Here is a 17329-nt window from a genome sequence, read left to right on the forward strand (position 1 = left end):
AAAAGCAGAGGTCAAATGTCAGACTAGGTCTTTCGACAAACTGCTGCTTATTCCTTTAACCTGGAGGTTGGTTGGTGTTTTACTTTTCTTTGACCGCAAAGTTAGATGACTTTGTTAAGTAAACTATCTGTCAATCTTGCTGGTACCGCAATGTGTGAGAGGAAAGAAAGGCTGTAGGATGTCAGTGTTTCCCCAATACAGCACTTAAATATCTGTAAATGAGCTTTACAAATATTTCAAAATGTATCTGTTATGAAAGCATAAACGAAGCACTTAAAAAAATCTTAAATGCGAGGAAAGCAAAGATTTTAAAAGCTTCAATACCAATAAAGACACATTACATTGTGATGTGGCTATTTGCAGAAACCTATTTCCACACATTATCTTTAGTTCGTTATATAGTTGAATCATTACAACCACATATCAATTTCATGGCCATTTCAATGTAAAACATGTTAACTGACTATGGTACCACACCATGCTTCAGTGTACATTCGCAACAGTGTGCTCCAAAATGTGCCACTGGCTACATACCACAGTCCTACTGAATGGGTGTGGCTCAGCTGCCATACCTTTTTTCACATTCCCTGTGACGTCAATGATGACGACAGCACCCCCCACTGAACATTGTTCCATCGCCACTGCTTGAGCGAGAATATCTTGCGTCCTGCGAGTGGTTGGCTTGCAATATACAAACGTTGATGGAGCACAGTTCTTGTGTTTTCTGAGACCAGTCTTGATTATCTTTTCTACTCAAGATTTTTTTTCCCTTGTATTCTGATACTTGCAGTTAAGGCTGGGATTGGAGGTGTGTGAGCCCAAAAATTAGTAGGGAGATCCATTGCTTTGGCTTAACCCTAAGAGCCCCCACACCAGCAGAGCCCTGAAATGCGAGCCATGTAGTTCGTATTACAGACATTCTGTAACAAAAGGATGAAATCTTCCCAAAATGTGTTTAACAAGTGGAATCAAGACAGTGTCATATGCACTTTATATGTGTGGTCTGGATTCTAATTCTACTTGGAGAAACACAGTAATAAATCCAGCAAAAGGTTTTTGTGTGGCGCACATCCTGGCCCCCACATAGTTAAAGGTGTTATTATATGCAGTAATGAAGGAAAGAGACACAGTGAAATAAAACATTTGCGTATGATGACCCAATTTGCTCATTTGGGAATCCTGAATTGACCCAGCTTTTCTGGTTTCACATTATGCAGTTCAGCCAATAGACCGGTTTCTCTATCTCATGCTTTACATTAAAGAGTTACGATAGGTCTTTAATTCTTGGCTCATGAGGTTGGCTCGTGGGTAGGAGGCAGAAGCCACATAAAAGCTTGGCTTGTTTTGCAGTCAAGTGTCCAAGATGACCTCGATCTCAGCCAGGCATGTGGTTTACCATCCACTGGTTCTCCCTCCACTAGCTAGATTGAAAACCAAAGGTGACCCTAAAAAAAAAAAGTTTAAACCAATCCGAACCTGCAGTATGTCACACCGGGCTTGCATGGGTGGGCCATTTTAGTCCCTCCAGCTCTGAAAAGTGATTAATAGGCTGCACTGTACCCGGGAAGTGTCAGAGTAGTAGTTGAATATAAAGTTAGAACTAAAAGTACCAGAATGCAATGAGTAAATCCGGATATGCGAACCCCTCGCACGTACAACTGCGAATCTTGAGCACATTGAAAATGACCTTCATAACAGAAGGCTATATATTACTCCGTGTTATTCGGGCACCATGTTTCCATTCCTGGACTTTGATTTTAAATGGACTTAGATTTTACATCTCATTATTATCAGGTTAATTAGTCCAATTAAGTCAAACAAGGCCATAACCCCCAGAATGCACGAATGAGTAAAAGCAAAGCCAAAGACTAGAAGAGTGTAGTCCCGGTGACATGGAGCCATCTGGTCACCCTATGGACTAGTTGGCATCCCTAAATATAATTTTTGACATGTGCAGCACCAACCCATATAGTTCTGGATCATGAGCCATCAGGTCTTTCCATTATTGGAATGTTAGCCCCTCCTATTAGAGGTATGTGCTCCCAAGACCCAGCATGCAAAGCAGTGCTGGATGAAACGTCAGGAATTGTTGCTGATTTCTTGCATGTCACTTGGTAACCTAACTAGGCCTAGGCGGAGTTCTCCGTGAAGTGACAAAAAAACTCCATTAAACTACTCTACCTGCGCAGTGCGTTACCTCGCGCTGATTTTTGGCACTAGGGGGCAGATAAATGTTAACTGGCGCATCCCCAGGGATGCGCCAGTTAATGTGTGCCACAGTGCGCCACAGCTCCGCCACCCGTGGTGCGCCGCATTTACAATGCGGCGCACCATGGGGCAAAAACGGCACAGATGCGTGACGCATCTGTGCCGTAAAGGCGGCGCATTGCTGGAGTTGCGTCGCAAGCGCGACGCAGCTCCGGCAAGGCTCGGGGGTGCCCTATCTGACCAATGCTGCATCAAGACCTACGCCTGCTTCGCGCAGGCTTTTTATAATATTTTGTATTTAAATAATTAATTAATGAAGAATGCAGATAAGCCAAGCTGAGTGGGTTTAATAAATCCTCATCCACGAACATCCACAATTAACTGACTCCCTCAGAACCCCAGAAGCGTGTACATTCTTAGAATCAAGAACACTGAGTGGAATGACAACTCTTAAAGAGAGAGTAATACATTAATGTAAAATGAGAGAACATCACACATCTCCCTTCTTTTATAAAATGAAAAAGAACATCACACATCTCCCTTTCCTTATAAACAAGCTAGAAGAAAAACAACAGGCTAAATGAAGAAAAAACAGACTAAACATAATCTTTCAAATAATACGGCGCACTACGAATTCTTTGACTTCTTGTAGAAGACGAAGACACCCTGTCAAAAGAAGCGTTAGAGGGAAGAAAAGAATTATTGCACAAACTATTGTCATTATGAGACGAGCCACAATTCACATTAGGGTTAACAATAACAACACGACTCTTATTCCAAATTCTTCCATCTTCAGTCTTAACAGCATTTTTGAAAATTTTGACAACAGCTCTAACATCAGTATATTTTGACCACGGTTTTCGTCCAACAGGGGTCTTTATCTTAACTAGATCACCAACTTTTATCTCATGAAACTTAACACATTTCTTTATGTCAAAATATGACTTACGTGCACTTTGCTTAAGCAATTCTTTTGTCCTCCATTCACCTATATCATTGTTCACCAAACCTTTGTTTAAGCACATCCACCCAGGACACAACAAAGTATTAGGAATCCTCCCTTTGAAAAGCTCGAATGGTGATCTCCCAGTGGAAGAATGAGGGACAAAGCGATAGGTATTTATCCTGTCTTGGAGAGTGGTTTTCCAATTCAAACCAGAAGCCCGAGCAAGTTGAATTGACTCTTTTAGAGTTTTATTGACCCTCTCAACAGCACCATTAGTCTCAGGGTGATAAAGTGAACATTTTTTTTGAGCAATACCACATTTTTTTAAAAAATCAACAAAAAGTGAGGAACAAAACTGGGGACCATTGTCAGATAATATACTATTTGGAAATCCTTCCTTGGAAAATAGAGGCTCTAAAAAGTTAATGATGGAATCAGAAGTAATCTCCCTGACAGCAGAAACTTCAATCCATCTTGAATAAAGATCAATTAAAACAATGAGGTAGGGAGTGTCAGAAACACCAGATAAAGGACCCAAGATATCAATGGCAACCTCATCCCAAGGGTGACCAGGTAAATTCCTCTTAACCATGGGCATTTGTCTAGTTTTAAGAATCTTGTCGCTAGAACAACACTCAGGACACTCTCTGACCATTCTTTCAGTCTCAAGATCCATACCCGGCCACCAAAATTGCATACGTAAGAACTCTTTGGTCTTAACAATCCCCAGATGACCACAATGAGCTAGGGACAACAACTTTCCTCGTAGCGAAGAGGGAGGAACAAGTTTAGTACCACGAGTCAATAGACCATTACTTACAGAGAGCTCATCTGAAACTAAAGACCAAGGTTTAGACAGGCGTAAATCACCATTTAAAGAAAGAATCACATTGGAAATTTCTTCATCTTTACCCAACTCCAACCTCCATTCATTTTCATTAATTGCACCATCTGTAATTTCACACACATTAGTACATTCATCAGGTTCACACAATTCTTCATGATCAGTATTCTCACTGTTGACTAATCTAGATAAACAATCAGCTGATCTGTTAGCTATCCCAGGGATATATTCTACCTCAAACTCGAATTCCTGTAGAGAAACAATCCATTTCCTAATTCTTGATGAAATGGCATCTAGACCTTTCTTTGAAAAGACCTCTCTCAAAGGTTTATGGTCAGATAACACACACACCTTCGTTCCCCAAATGAGATTCTTGAACTTTCTCAACGCCCAAAAAATGGCAAGGGATTCCTTCTCTATTACTGAGTAATTAAACTCCGATCCTCTGAGGCAACGAGAAGCACAGCAAATAAGATAGTCTTTACCATTTCTCTTCTGAACTAAAACCGCACCCAGGCCTTTATCACTTGCATCTGTGAACATGACAGTGGGTAGTCCAGGAACAAACGCATGAAGGGAAGGAGCTTTTTTCAATTCTTTCTTGATACACTCAAATTCCTCTTTACATTCACAAGACCAGTCAAATACGACACTTTTTGCAGTCAACTTTCTCAAATTATGGGTTTTGTCTGCGAAATTTGGAATAAATTTACCATAAAATTCCACCATGCCCAAGAATGAGAGAAGTTCATCTTTACAGGTTGGATCCTTAACTTTGTCTATAGTTTCAACAAGTTCCTTCTTCGGAAAGACACCATCACTAGTGATACGATGACCCAAATAATTAACTTCCAAAACTCTAAATTTGCATTTGGATCTCTTTAAGGTCATGCCAGCACTAGCTAACCGCTTTAAAACATCAGACACACGACAATCATGTTCAAGAATATCATTTCCATAGATTAACAGGTCATCTTGATAGCACTTAACACCTGACAAACCTCTTAGGATCTTTGACATGATACGTTGGAAGACCGAGGCAGCCGAAACGAGGCCAAAGGGCATTCTCTTAAATTTAAACGTACCCATAGGTGTAATAAAGGCAGTCAGGTCTTGAGAATAAGTATCTAGCTCTATCTGATGGTACGCGGAAGCTAAATCAAGGGTGGTAAAATATTTTGCACCTTCTAGAGTGCTGACTATTTCATCAATATTGGGAAGGGGAAACCTATCAACCACTACTTCCTTATTTAGGGCTCTCAGGTCAATGCAAAGACGAATTTCACCTGTAGATTTCTTTGCTATAACCACAGGCGCAAGCCACTCCGTCGCCTCCACAGGTACAATAATATCATTCTTCACAAGTTTGTCAAGTTCTTCCTGAACTTTCGCCTGTTCTACAAGGGGAATCCTCCTCACTTTGGCCGCAATAGGAAGAGCATTGGCTTTTAATTTTATGTGAAGTTTATAACCCCGCAAACACCCTAGTTGCTCTTTAAAAACATCTGGAAATTGCTTTGCTAAAGATAAAGACAAACTTTCATCACTCACATTTTTACTTACAGAGTCAGACACTTCTTGAATTTGAACTTGGGGAGTGGCATTTGGATCAAGAGTTACTCCTAAATAGCGTTGATGTAACCAACCTAATAGTGCATCACCTTTCTTTGACACATAAACTTTACCAACAGTAATCCTCGAACCAAGTTCTATTTCAGCCATGAAATAACCCAGCATCATAATGGGTTTTTCACTATAACCTAGAGGAAAAATATCACACTTGAATAGTTTCACTTTGTCTTTAAACAACTCATTATATAACTTTTCATCAATTATGGTTATTTTTGAGCAAGAGTCAAATTTTAAATTAATCATAGAACCTTCTACACTAACTAAATGAGATGGATGGTCTGATTTGTCATCATTAACCTCAAAGCAAATCGATCTCACATGAGGCTGAGGCCATCTTCTTCTTGAGTTATCGCTATTATATGTTTTACTTCTGCATAACTTCGCAAAATGACCCCTCTTATTACATAAATTACATGTTACTTTCAATGCAGGACATATAGGTGAATTAGCCAAATGATTATATTGACCACACCTAAAACAAGAAAACTTGCTAGTAGAGAAAGGCAAAGAAGAATTAAAAGACCTAGCCTGCTTTTCATCACTTTCAAAATGTTCTACTTTTTTTTTTAACTGATAAACAGTCTCATCCACTTTTACTTCATCCTTCGACTCAGGGGTAGCTGGCTTTTCTTTCTCTTTTCTAAGTTCACCAACACATTTCGTCATGTGTTCCACTTGTTTCGCTATAGTTAAAACTTCTTCTAATGGAGGTTCATCTTTTAGCCATAGTTCTTTTCTTATATCATCATGTGCGCATCTTAAAACAAACTGATCACGTATTCTTTCATCCAGTGTCTGTCCAAAATTGCATGACGAAGCAAGTTTTCTCAAGGAAGATACATATTCTTCTACTGTTTGATCTTTCTTTTGCTCACACAAACCAAAATGGTACCTTTCCATGATGGTGCTAAGTCTCGGCAAATAATGCCTATCAAGTTGAACTATGGCTACCTCATACTCATTAAGATTCCTTTGTTCAGCCGCTGTTAAGTCTGGTAAATGTTCGAGAACATCTTGTCCTTCGCCCCCAAGACAATGTAATAAAAGTGAGTGTTTCCTTTCAGCACTCAGATTGGTTCCGCAGACTCTAGCGTAGTTCGCAAAAATTTTTTTCCATTTTTTCCATTTTATATTTGGCTCTCCAGGACTTGTAAGGAAAAAAGCAGGCTGTGTAACATTTTGCATTTCTTATATTATATATAAGTACACCTTATTAGTTTAATTAAATATGTAATCTGTAATCAATCACTTCTTAATGTTTTCCTTCTCCTATTTATGCCTTGTTGAATAAGGGTTTGTATTCTCTCTTTCTTTGTGTTATTCTGTATTAAAACGTAGCTTGAATCACAATTGTTTTAAAATTTCTCTTGATCTCCACAAGATGGCAGTGTAGATAGATTGTGCTTTATTATGACTCAGCGCTGTGACGGCAGTGTAGATAGATAGTGTTCTATTCTATTTCAGCGCTGTCTTCTTGAGTCATTGTATTATCTTTGCCAGAACACTCCAGGAACAATGTACGTTCCACTGGAATGCAGCGCAGCTCTCCTGAAGCGCAGAACACCGTCAGCGCGTAGTGCGTCCTCTTTTTTTTTTTTGAAACGCATGCGTTTGAAACGCACGCTGACGTAGAGCGTGAGTAGAGGCAGAGACGGAGCGCGAGCCAAGACAAGCCTGTCTTTCTTATTTAAAATCTTTAATAACTCCCCAATCCTGTCAAAGTACCTCCCGCTCTCCTCACCAGAATGACATTCTTTAATCTGCCGCTGGGAAGTCTTCGCTTCCTTTGATATCCGCGTTGACAGCCGCCGGAGGAGAAAGCAGGTCAGGAGGAAGTAATCTGCTTGAAATGTTCGTCGTGTTGTCCTGTTGAGGTCGATCCCATCCTCGTCGCCAGTATAATATTTTGTATTTAAATAATTAATTAATGAAGAATGCAGATAAGCCAAGCTGAGTGGGTTTAATAAATCCTCATCCACGAACATCCACAATTAACTGACTCCCTCAGAACCCCAGAAGCGTGTACATTCTTAGAATCAAGAACACTGAGTGGAATGACAACTCTTAAAGAGAGAGTAATACATTAATGTAAAATGAGAGAACATCACACTTTTGACGCAGCATTGGCCTGAAAGTGACTGAGTGAAATCTTATAGATTTCACTCAGCCACTTTTGCGAGGCGCACCTGCACCGGAACGCCCACCCTGCGCCGGAACGCCCACAAGCAGCGCAGGGCTTTACAACGTGACGCATCTACCTAGATGCGTCACGTTGTAAATCGTTCGTAGGGATGCGCCACATTTACGCCGCCTTGCGTGACGCAACAGCGGCGTAAACGTGGCGCAAGGCCTTCATAAATCTGCCCCCTAGGTGTTTGTCCTGTGGTGTGACGTCAGAGCGAACTGCATCGTGCTTAGCACAAGAGGGCACTGCTGCTTTCTTGTGCTCAAGTAGAAGTTGTACTTGAGTGTCAACATCCTCAACGGGTTGTTCCTTTAAGGCCAGTTAACTCAAATGGTCCCAGGTCTGTTAGAAAACTTTTGCACACGCACATTGAAGTAATTGTATCTCAAGCTAAGGAGATAGAGTGAGATGGAAGGACAGGTTTATAGCATGCAATGAGAATGGTAGAGAGACAATGTTGGGGTAGCAAATAAAGAAATAAGCTTATCTTCCATGGTACACTTCAGAACAAATGTTTAAACTTTGGCTTTGAGAGACTGTAGGCACTTTGTTAAATTTTTATGTAGTGCCTAATACTGATGGTTTTTAGTTCGAGCCTAGCGCAGCGCGCATGCGTAGCTCTAGGAAAACAACCTCTTGGAATCACTCTGGACTTTTCACACGCTTGTGCATGTGTTTTTGTTTTCTAGCATTTTTTCTGTTGGGCTTTGCGTGCGTCTTTCTAAAAAGACAGCACACAATTGGGCAAAGGCGGGTGCATGTCCCACCTTTCCCAGGAAATGTATCCGCCCACGTCCTGTGGCTTGCGGTTACGAGCAGGGGTGCCATCTGTTCGGGGTTATGTCACCATCTGTTTTTAGTTAGCGCGTTTGCTACGCTGCTGTGCTCACTCGCCCCCGCTTCTCTCTTGCATCATTCTTTTTAACCAATCCTCCCTTCACATGCCACATGCACATCCCTGCCAATGCTCAGTTTGCAATGAGAAACGTGTGCATTCTCTGTCATGCTAGGCCCATTGCTGTTGACTTGTAGAAGGAGAAATGCAGCAGAATCGTGTTTTGACAGTGGAGGCAGAGGTAGCGAGGCCTCTGCTTACACACATGGCTCCTGATTTTCTCTACTGTGCTCGCTTTCTGATTTGGTACTTTCATTATATAATGCAATCTTAACTTTAAGGCAAGCACCCTATTAATCTTATGTTTGAACTCACAACCGCAGGTTCATACCCCAGCGCGTCCGCTCAGCCTTTCATGCTACAAGAGGTAGACGGACTAATTAACATTCATTTGGTTGGCAATAAACATCTGTTACTCTGCACCAAGATGCAGCATACTCCAGCGCCGCCTTTGCTTGCACACTGGGATAACCCACTTTCGCCTCCTTTCAATTTGGCTCCTGATTTTCTCTACTGTGCTCGCTTTCTGATTTGGTACTGGCATTATATAACGCAACCTTAACTTTAAGGCAAGTACCCTATTAACCTTATGTTTCACCTCACAACCGCAGGTTCAAACCCCAGCGTGTCTGCTCAGTCTTTCATCCTACTAGAGGCCGACGGACTAATTAACATTAATTTGGTTGGCAATAAACATTTGTTACTCGACACCAAGATGCAGCAAACTTCAGCCCACTGTGGAAATGTGCCTTTTAATGGGCACACCAGTGCAGGAGTCACCCTTCTCTGTCCACGGCTCTGTAGACCAACAAAATAGAGATTGGCACTGAAACTGGAATTTAAATAACCCGTTTATTAATCACTCATGAGTGGGACCACGTCCATACAACACCCTCCAGTGTTCCAGGAGGTAGTACATTGAATACAAAGACCATGGTGCTTATATACAGAGTTTGTTGCAGAGTAAGCATATAGATACAAATAGAAGGTACAGGCCTACACAGGAATAGTTACTCACAAACACGGGCAGATGGGAGATCGCTTAGTCAGCAAAGTGGGAGAGGGAACAGAACTGTTTACAAAAGCAGAAAATAGTTGACAATTGCATCTTTAACCAGGTGCATTTCAGCAGCTACAGGCCTTTGCTCAGCACATACATTTCTTTGGCCCAGTACAGAAGGAGTTAACTAAAGCTGATGACTCAAGCAGAATAGATGGGCAAACAACAGTGACGACGGAAGAATTACATTGATAACAAAATGGATGCCACAACCAAAATGGTTTTAGCTTATGCTAACAGAAATTATTACACGTTTTCCACAGACTGCCCTTTTGGCATAAGCGAAGACATTTTCTTATGCTTTTAAAGGGGTACGATAAATGTTATATATATCATCTAACACTACGTTACTGATTTCTTGATCTATTGCTAAACGGGCATTTACATTTTGGACATTTGTTTTAGATAGTGGACAAGTAGTACAAATGGAAATACAGAGGGAACAAAGCATTGGCCCACATTGGATACATAAACAACAAGAGAAGAGAATAGCTATAATTCTGAACAAGGCCAATAGTATTTTCAATTCCCATACAGAAAATACGCTCCAGAACCATCCAGCCAAAGTCCATGTTCCTAAATCTTGATATATCTCAGTAGCTATTTTGTGTAGTTTGATGATGACCGCATATACAGAAAGGGAATTGTCCGGTGTGAAGACACAACACCTGGATCCGATGATACAGCATGCTCCAGTCTATATGCTTCCCATGTGGTCTCTATCTGGTCGACTACAGAGACATCGATTGCACATTTTCCCCTACTACCAGCATAGTGATTGAACAATTGCAAATCTTGATGGTAGGTTGGGGGAGCTAAAACACTGGTGGTAGAAGGAACTCTATGTAACAGGTACCAGACCAACTTGGAGGTGGGAAGTTCCACAAACAAAAGAAGTGTGACATGATGCAAGGAAGCTGCTTCGGCCTCTCGTAGACATCTGCAACACTGCAGTACAGTTACTGTGGCCAACTGTCACATCGCCTGATCTTTGTACACAAAAGGGGCCAATGGTCATTGTAATCTCTGTTGCCAAGGGTCCATTTACTTTAGCTGACCTAGAATTTGGATACACTTAGTTTGTTGCTGCATTTCCTTTACTATATTCTTCCATGTCTAAAGCAGTCCCTTTTGCTTATGGGTCCCCATCTTCATTGGGGTAACAGACTTTGTTCAATAGAGGCATATAGAAGTTTGAACCAAGCTGGGCATGAGCCATTGTGAGAGAATGGCAGTGGTGATAACGGGATTCCTTTTATGTTATGATGAGGAGGAATCTTGCCCAAACCGTTAGTAGCATTGCTTAGCTGGTGTGTCTGATGCAACATTTGAAGAAATGAATTGTTTCTCAGATTTTTGCCGGTATCCCAGTTCATGTTGCTGAAAATCAAAATGATAGTGCTTTTTTGCAGAAAGTGATGTAACAGTAATGTTAGGTAAGGCGGCTCCAGGCATTACTTCCTCCACTTCCCACATTACAGTAGCGATGATGGCAGCAGTCCAAGTCAGACCAAGGATGCAGATTGTACTGCTGTTGCATATTGTCGTAGCGATCTCCTTCTTCTTAGGTGAGCGCATTTTCATCGGCAAACAAAACAGATGGTGCCCTAAGGTCCTGGGCAGGCGTTGTTTTTTTCACTAACATTGAGACAAGTAGTCCCTAATCGGCTACCCCCTTTTGTAGTCCATCTTTAACCACCCAGGACAGTGGCTCAAACAGTCTCATTCTGCACTGTAATATCTTTCTTCCTGGATCGAAGCAGAAGATTTACCAGGGATCGTGTGGTCCAGGAAGACTTCCTCAGGCCCTTCAGGTGACGCATCTCGTCCTCTCTTGGTGACCAGGATGTCTTGGAGGTCTGTCAACACAGCAGGGCTCACGAAGGAAGAGCTTCCCGCACCTGCTGATAAATAGAAGACCGGCTGTAAATTAACTGGGACAAATAGTCAATCACCAACATGTCTGGGGTACCTAATACTGGTGCAGAGCAAAGGGCTTGGCATAACTGTTGGAAGGTGCTCTGGCACTCCGTAGTCCATGGAAGGGGCAAAAAAAAGGCCACCAAGATTTAATAATGTGTGAAAAATTGCCTAAAATTAAAGGTGAGGCAAATCCGTGCACAAACTTCCTTCTGAGTACGGGGCACAGAAGTATCTAAAATGGTCTGTATGTGGTCTTGTGTGTGTGCACCTACCTCCTTAGACAGGAGGTGACCTAAATAGATAACTTGCTGTCTTCAAAATTGCAATTTCTTTCACGAGACTTTGTGATGTTGGGAGGCATGAAATTATAAAAAAAGACAGGGTTCCTTCTTTACACTGTTCAGGAGTATCGACAGCCAACAAGATGTCATCGACCTATTAGATAAGAGCCACCCCTCTCGGCACAGGAAAAGAATCAAGCTGCCTTTTCAATGCCTGACTATAAATCTAGGACTCTCTGTATACCCTTGTGGCACTCTACAGAATCTGTATGATCTATTATTCAAAGTTAAGGAGAACAAATAACGGCTGTCAGGGTGAATAGGTATTGAATAAAATGCACTTTTCAAATCAATTACACTAAATGTAGTGGCAGTAGGAGGAACCATAATAAGAAGTGTTGATGTCCGAGACTACCGGGTATGGGGACACCACAATTTTGTTAACCTCTCGTAAATCAATAATGAATCTGTAAATTTTAGTGTCCGTGTATTTTTTCAAAATGGGAAGGATAGGGCTATTACAAATGTTATAAGGGACTGCTTCCACAACCACCACCTTGATCAAATCCTGAACAATGTGCGTCAATGCTTCTTCACCGTCCCGAGATATTTTATATTGGGGAAGCCAAGGCAATGAAGCCCCTTCCGTCACTTGAATATGCACTGGTGGGATAACCATTTGTCCCACATCGGTATCTGATGTAGCCCACAAAGCACATGGTAACCATGCCAGAGCAATATCTTCTTTAATGAGACAAGACCTCTCAACCATTGGATAGTTATCATTTAAGATAACAACCACACCTTCTGGGGAACAACGTATTGTGGCACGAAAATATTTAAGCATAACGATACCCACAATATTGTCAGGTGTGGTAGGGGAAAGCAAAAATGGACATGCTGCAGTGAATTTATCTAAACTAAATGCAAGTGACTGTGACGTGGTCTAGATGTAGGTGTCCTATTGATGTTCTCATTGCACCAGAAAGGGGAGCCCTAGGAACCAATTTTTTAGACCGAGCACTATGAGTAGCCCCTGTTAAACCAGAAACCGATCATTAGAGCCAAAGACGTTTGCATCAACATAAGGACCCATTTGATCTACTGGCACCTCAACTGGTTCCTTACCCCGTCCTAGGCATTCCTATGCATAATCCCCAAGACCATCAGCCAAATAATCTGACATTTGATATTGATTCCGTCTATCAAAGGTATTAGGATAAATTGGTCCGTGTTCAACTGCCTCAAATCTGGTATGATTTCGTGTTCCTCCCCTATGTCCTGAATTCCCTCGGCGTCCTCTCATACTTCCTCTACCCCATTGAAACTGCTGACCTCGCAAAAGGGGGCACTCAGAACGCCAATGTTCAATCTCTTTACAATAAGCACACTGATCAGAAGACAAAGTTGCAAGAGAGAAAGGGCGTACACTAGGGGTATATACTGCACATCCGCATCTACCACTACCTCTGAATGGTGCACCATATACTTGAGCAAACATAACTTTAATCTTTAAATCCTTAACCTTCAAATCCTCTTTCTCTTTTTGCTTCCAATTCCTGACTCTCGTAATACTGGGCTGTAGTCAAAAGGGAGACTGGGGAAGACGTAGTCCACAAACTCTCGCTGGCCTTGAGGCGACTAGCTATTTCTGGTAACATGTTAGTGACATATTTGTCGACAAACAGATGCTTACCGGTGTCATCTGTCAATGACTGCCCACTAAAGTTATGGAATGTCTCTTCAAATTGTGTAAAGAAATCGGAAACTGACTCATCCACTTTCTGTTTACGAGACGCTAACGTTGTCCAATCTATTTTCTTAGGGTGTATGTGAGTTTTTAACTTTGTCACGGTAACATTGGGAAGATCTAATATCTCCTGTTATGGTTTCTGCGCAGGTTTCCTAGCCGCATCTATTTCTCTAAATGCACCCAAGTATCGCCGTATGCTACATTATCTATTTTCCGAATTGTTCTCCACATCTTGGGGGGCAAAATAAGTCCAAAAACATATCCATATCAGGCAGGGTCATAGTACAGGAGCTAATGGCTCCTTTCACTACTTCAAAGATAGCTGCCGGATTTTTCCACGCATCGGGCAAAGCAGCCTTAAGAGCCATAACTTCTGCTCTACTCAAAGGAGTATAAACCCAATAATTAACAAAATATCCCTTTGCATCATCTGAATCTTTATCAGCACTTGTTCCTGCATCCTTCGGAGAAACATACAAAGGCGCAGCTTCACGCATTGGTTTCATAGTAACTATAGTATCACTAGGGTCATTGGCTGTTTCAAAATACTTCTTCTTTTGGCTCGGGGGTCTGAACTGTTTGCGCAGTTTTAACTTTACTAACTGATTTTTGCTCCACTTTTGAACGTAGTGTATCATGTCTTAATTTAACTACTCGCCTAATTAGATTGGTATATTTGAAAAAAGGAAAGTTCCATCACTTAATTGTTTATAATCAGAATTGATATCAGTGGGCTCTAAGTTTTTAGAAACGTTTCTAAAACCAAGTATTACCTCCCAGGTGAACTTCTCTGCAAAATATAACTGCTCTAAATCCTTCCACTGCTAAACCATTGCTACAAGGTCTAGGGCAGAAGTAGTCCCATGAGCTTCTTTGAGAGCAGTGGATCTAATAGTGGCCTTTTCATCAGTAGTCAAAGTAGAGCGAGTCTTCCGACCATCTATGTCTTTTATCATCTGAAGAAAAATGCTCTTCTACAGAAAAATCATTCTCCGTGGCAGAGGAAAAATATATGGGGGCAGAGGTCGATCTAACAAGAGAGAACCATCCTGACGTTTATTAAGTATGGGATAAATGGGGCGCCTAATAGGGTACTGGGCAGTTACCTCTAAACAACGCTCCCTTTCCTCTTTTTCTTTTATTGCATTCATCTCTTTATTTTTTAATTCCAACGCTTTTTTGATATATTGTTTTTCGCTGTTCTTTTTCTGCTCTAGCTTCTTTTTTCCTCACTCTCTCTTGCACTTCTTTCTCCCACATTCGTACACAATCAAACCTATCTCGTCGACTTTTTCTTTTAAACAAACACTGCTCTACATATTGAATCTTTTTAAAGTCAAATGACACATTTACTGGCCATTTGAGATCAGGATCCTTTTTTGTATATTTGTTCCACAGTGTACTATACATTATGGAAGAAATACCATATTTAACATGCATATGTCTATTAGGTGTCCCCTCTGGGGGAGCCGGCTGATTTCTTTCTAAATCCGTTTTGGTACCACCAAGACAGCAACGCAACCTACGGAGTGTGCGGGAAACAGCCATGCTATCAATTTTTTTGTAAAATATTACTTTTCCAAAGTAGAGTAAAATCTCCACATTACCTGACTTTATCTTTTGCAAAAAATACATCAAACAAACAAAACCAGAATCTTGGCCACGCAAGTCAAGAGTGCCGCTTCAGCGACCTTACCAAACAAGAGCCTCCAACTGCCAATCTCTTGGTCGACCTAATGGTCACTGCAACAGAATTACGCCAAAGGATACCTCAGTCGGGACCAGCCACCACCTGGAGGATCTATTGGAAAAAAACGGAGAAGTCACTTCGATCTGCAAAGACAAACGTGTCCTCATGCAGGACGTCTCCTCAGTAATATTCCACTCTTCCGTCAAGACCACTCCTTTGTACGGCCGCATCTCCGATGAGAACACACGTGTCGGGCCCAAAACTGTGGAAATGTGCCTTTTAATGGGCCCACCGGTGCATGGGGTCACTCTTCTCTATCCATGGGTGCGTAGACCAACAAAATAGAGATTGGCACTGAAGCTGTAATTCAAATAACAAGTTTAATAATCACTCATGAGTGGGATCCGGTCCATTAAACACCCTCAAGTGTTCAAGTGTTTCAGGAGGTAGTACATTGAATACACAGACCAGGGTGCTTATATACAGAGTTTGTTGCAGAGTAAGCATGTAGATACAAATAGAAGATACAGGCCTACACAGGAATAGTTACCGACAAACATGGGCAGATGGGAGATCACTTAGTCAGCAAAGTGGGAGGGGAAACAGAACTGTTTACAACAGCAGAAAATAGTTGACAGTTAAATCTTTCCCCAGGTGCATTTCAGCAGCTATGGGCCTTTGCTCAGCACATACAGTGCTTTGGCCCAGTACAGAAGGAGTTCACTAAAGCTGATGAATCAAGCACGATAGAAAGGCAAGCAACAGTGAATAATGACACAGCTAACGAAATGGATGCCACAAATAAAATCGCACCAGCTTATGCTAACAGAGATTATTACACGTTTTCCACACCGCCTTCACTTGCACACTGGGATAACTCACTTTCACCTCCTTCCAATTCGGCTCCTGATTTTCTATACCGTGCTCGCTTTCTGATTTGGTACTGGCATTATATAACCGGAGCCAGCAGCGGCGGCGCGTAAGCTGCCATTTTGTTTTGGGTCCGGTTTAATTTCCAGACCTTGCCGTTTTTCATTAGAAAGTGCGTCCTCTCCACCCTACCTCCACAAGAGTACGCTTTCATTTTCTCTAAAACACAAAGGAACCAAAACTAAAACCATTACGGTGACCTCTTACTTTTCAATTATCAGCATCGTCTAATGAGTGGACCTTGCCCAACAAGCCTACCCTGGAAGGCAACACGCAGCTGCTACTGTAGTTAAAGCTCCTTAAAGACCAGTCATGTCTTTTGGAGGAAGGGAACTATCCTCGTGGGGTTTCAGTAAATAGCTGCATTGTGATGCTTAACCATTGGTTGACCGGATGATCGTGCTTCTGGGTAAACAAAACAGAAGAACATTAGCAATCCGCATTTTACCCTAACTGTGGTGGAGAAAAACCAAACATCTACAGCTGTTAGGCACAGCGTACCTGTACAGAGTGCATCTATTCGCTCCCCCCCCCCTCCTCAGAAATCTGCAAGCACTTTTCCTTTTTATTTTTTGTTATGTAGAGCGAATGAAGGTATCAATGCACTTTACATAAGTACTAGTTCCATTACAGAAATCTGCCCGGTGGGTGATGTGCTGCATGGCTAAACACTTATAAGGTCCCAAAGGCGAGACCTATTGGCTATGCCAATGCAAAACTGTAATTTGCATAAGCTCACACACTTAAACTAAATTGGGCAATTTGAGTGTCGAGACCTGGGTCTCAAATTGGCTACAGCCATCAGCCGAACGTGACTGCAAGGAATAGTAATATCATCTTAATGATGTGGGGATTTCGGTCTTTCCTTGGAGATATTTTCCACAGAATGTTGACTCTACTTGCTGAAAGGGTCCACGAGATGAGAAACAGTAGGCTTGGGAGGGTCAGATCCGATAACGTCCTTCTGGAATGGACCTCAAGT

At 41.7% G+C, this 17329-nt stretch overlaps 1 protein-coding gene across 5 annotated transcripts in view; it reads left to right on the forward strand.

The window, feature by feature from the left end:
• Positions 1 to 17329, forward strand: part of LOC144823006 (gap junction alpha-4 protein-like) — a 144757-nt gene that overhangs the window by 614 nt on the left and 126814 nt on the right. The gene's annotated exons all lie outside the window — the stretch shown is intronic.

The sequence above is a fragment of the Lissotriton helveticus genome, chromosome 3_1 (assembly GCF_964261635.1).
Source record: "Lissotriton helveticus chromosome 3_1, aLisHel1.1, whole genome shotgun sequence".
NCBI classification, from domain to species: Eukaryota; Metazoa; Chordata; class Amphibia; order Caudata; family Salamandridae; genus Lissotriton; species Lissotriton helveticus.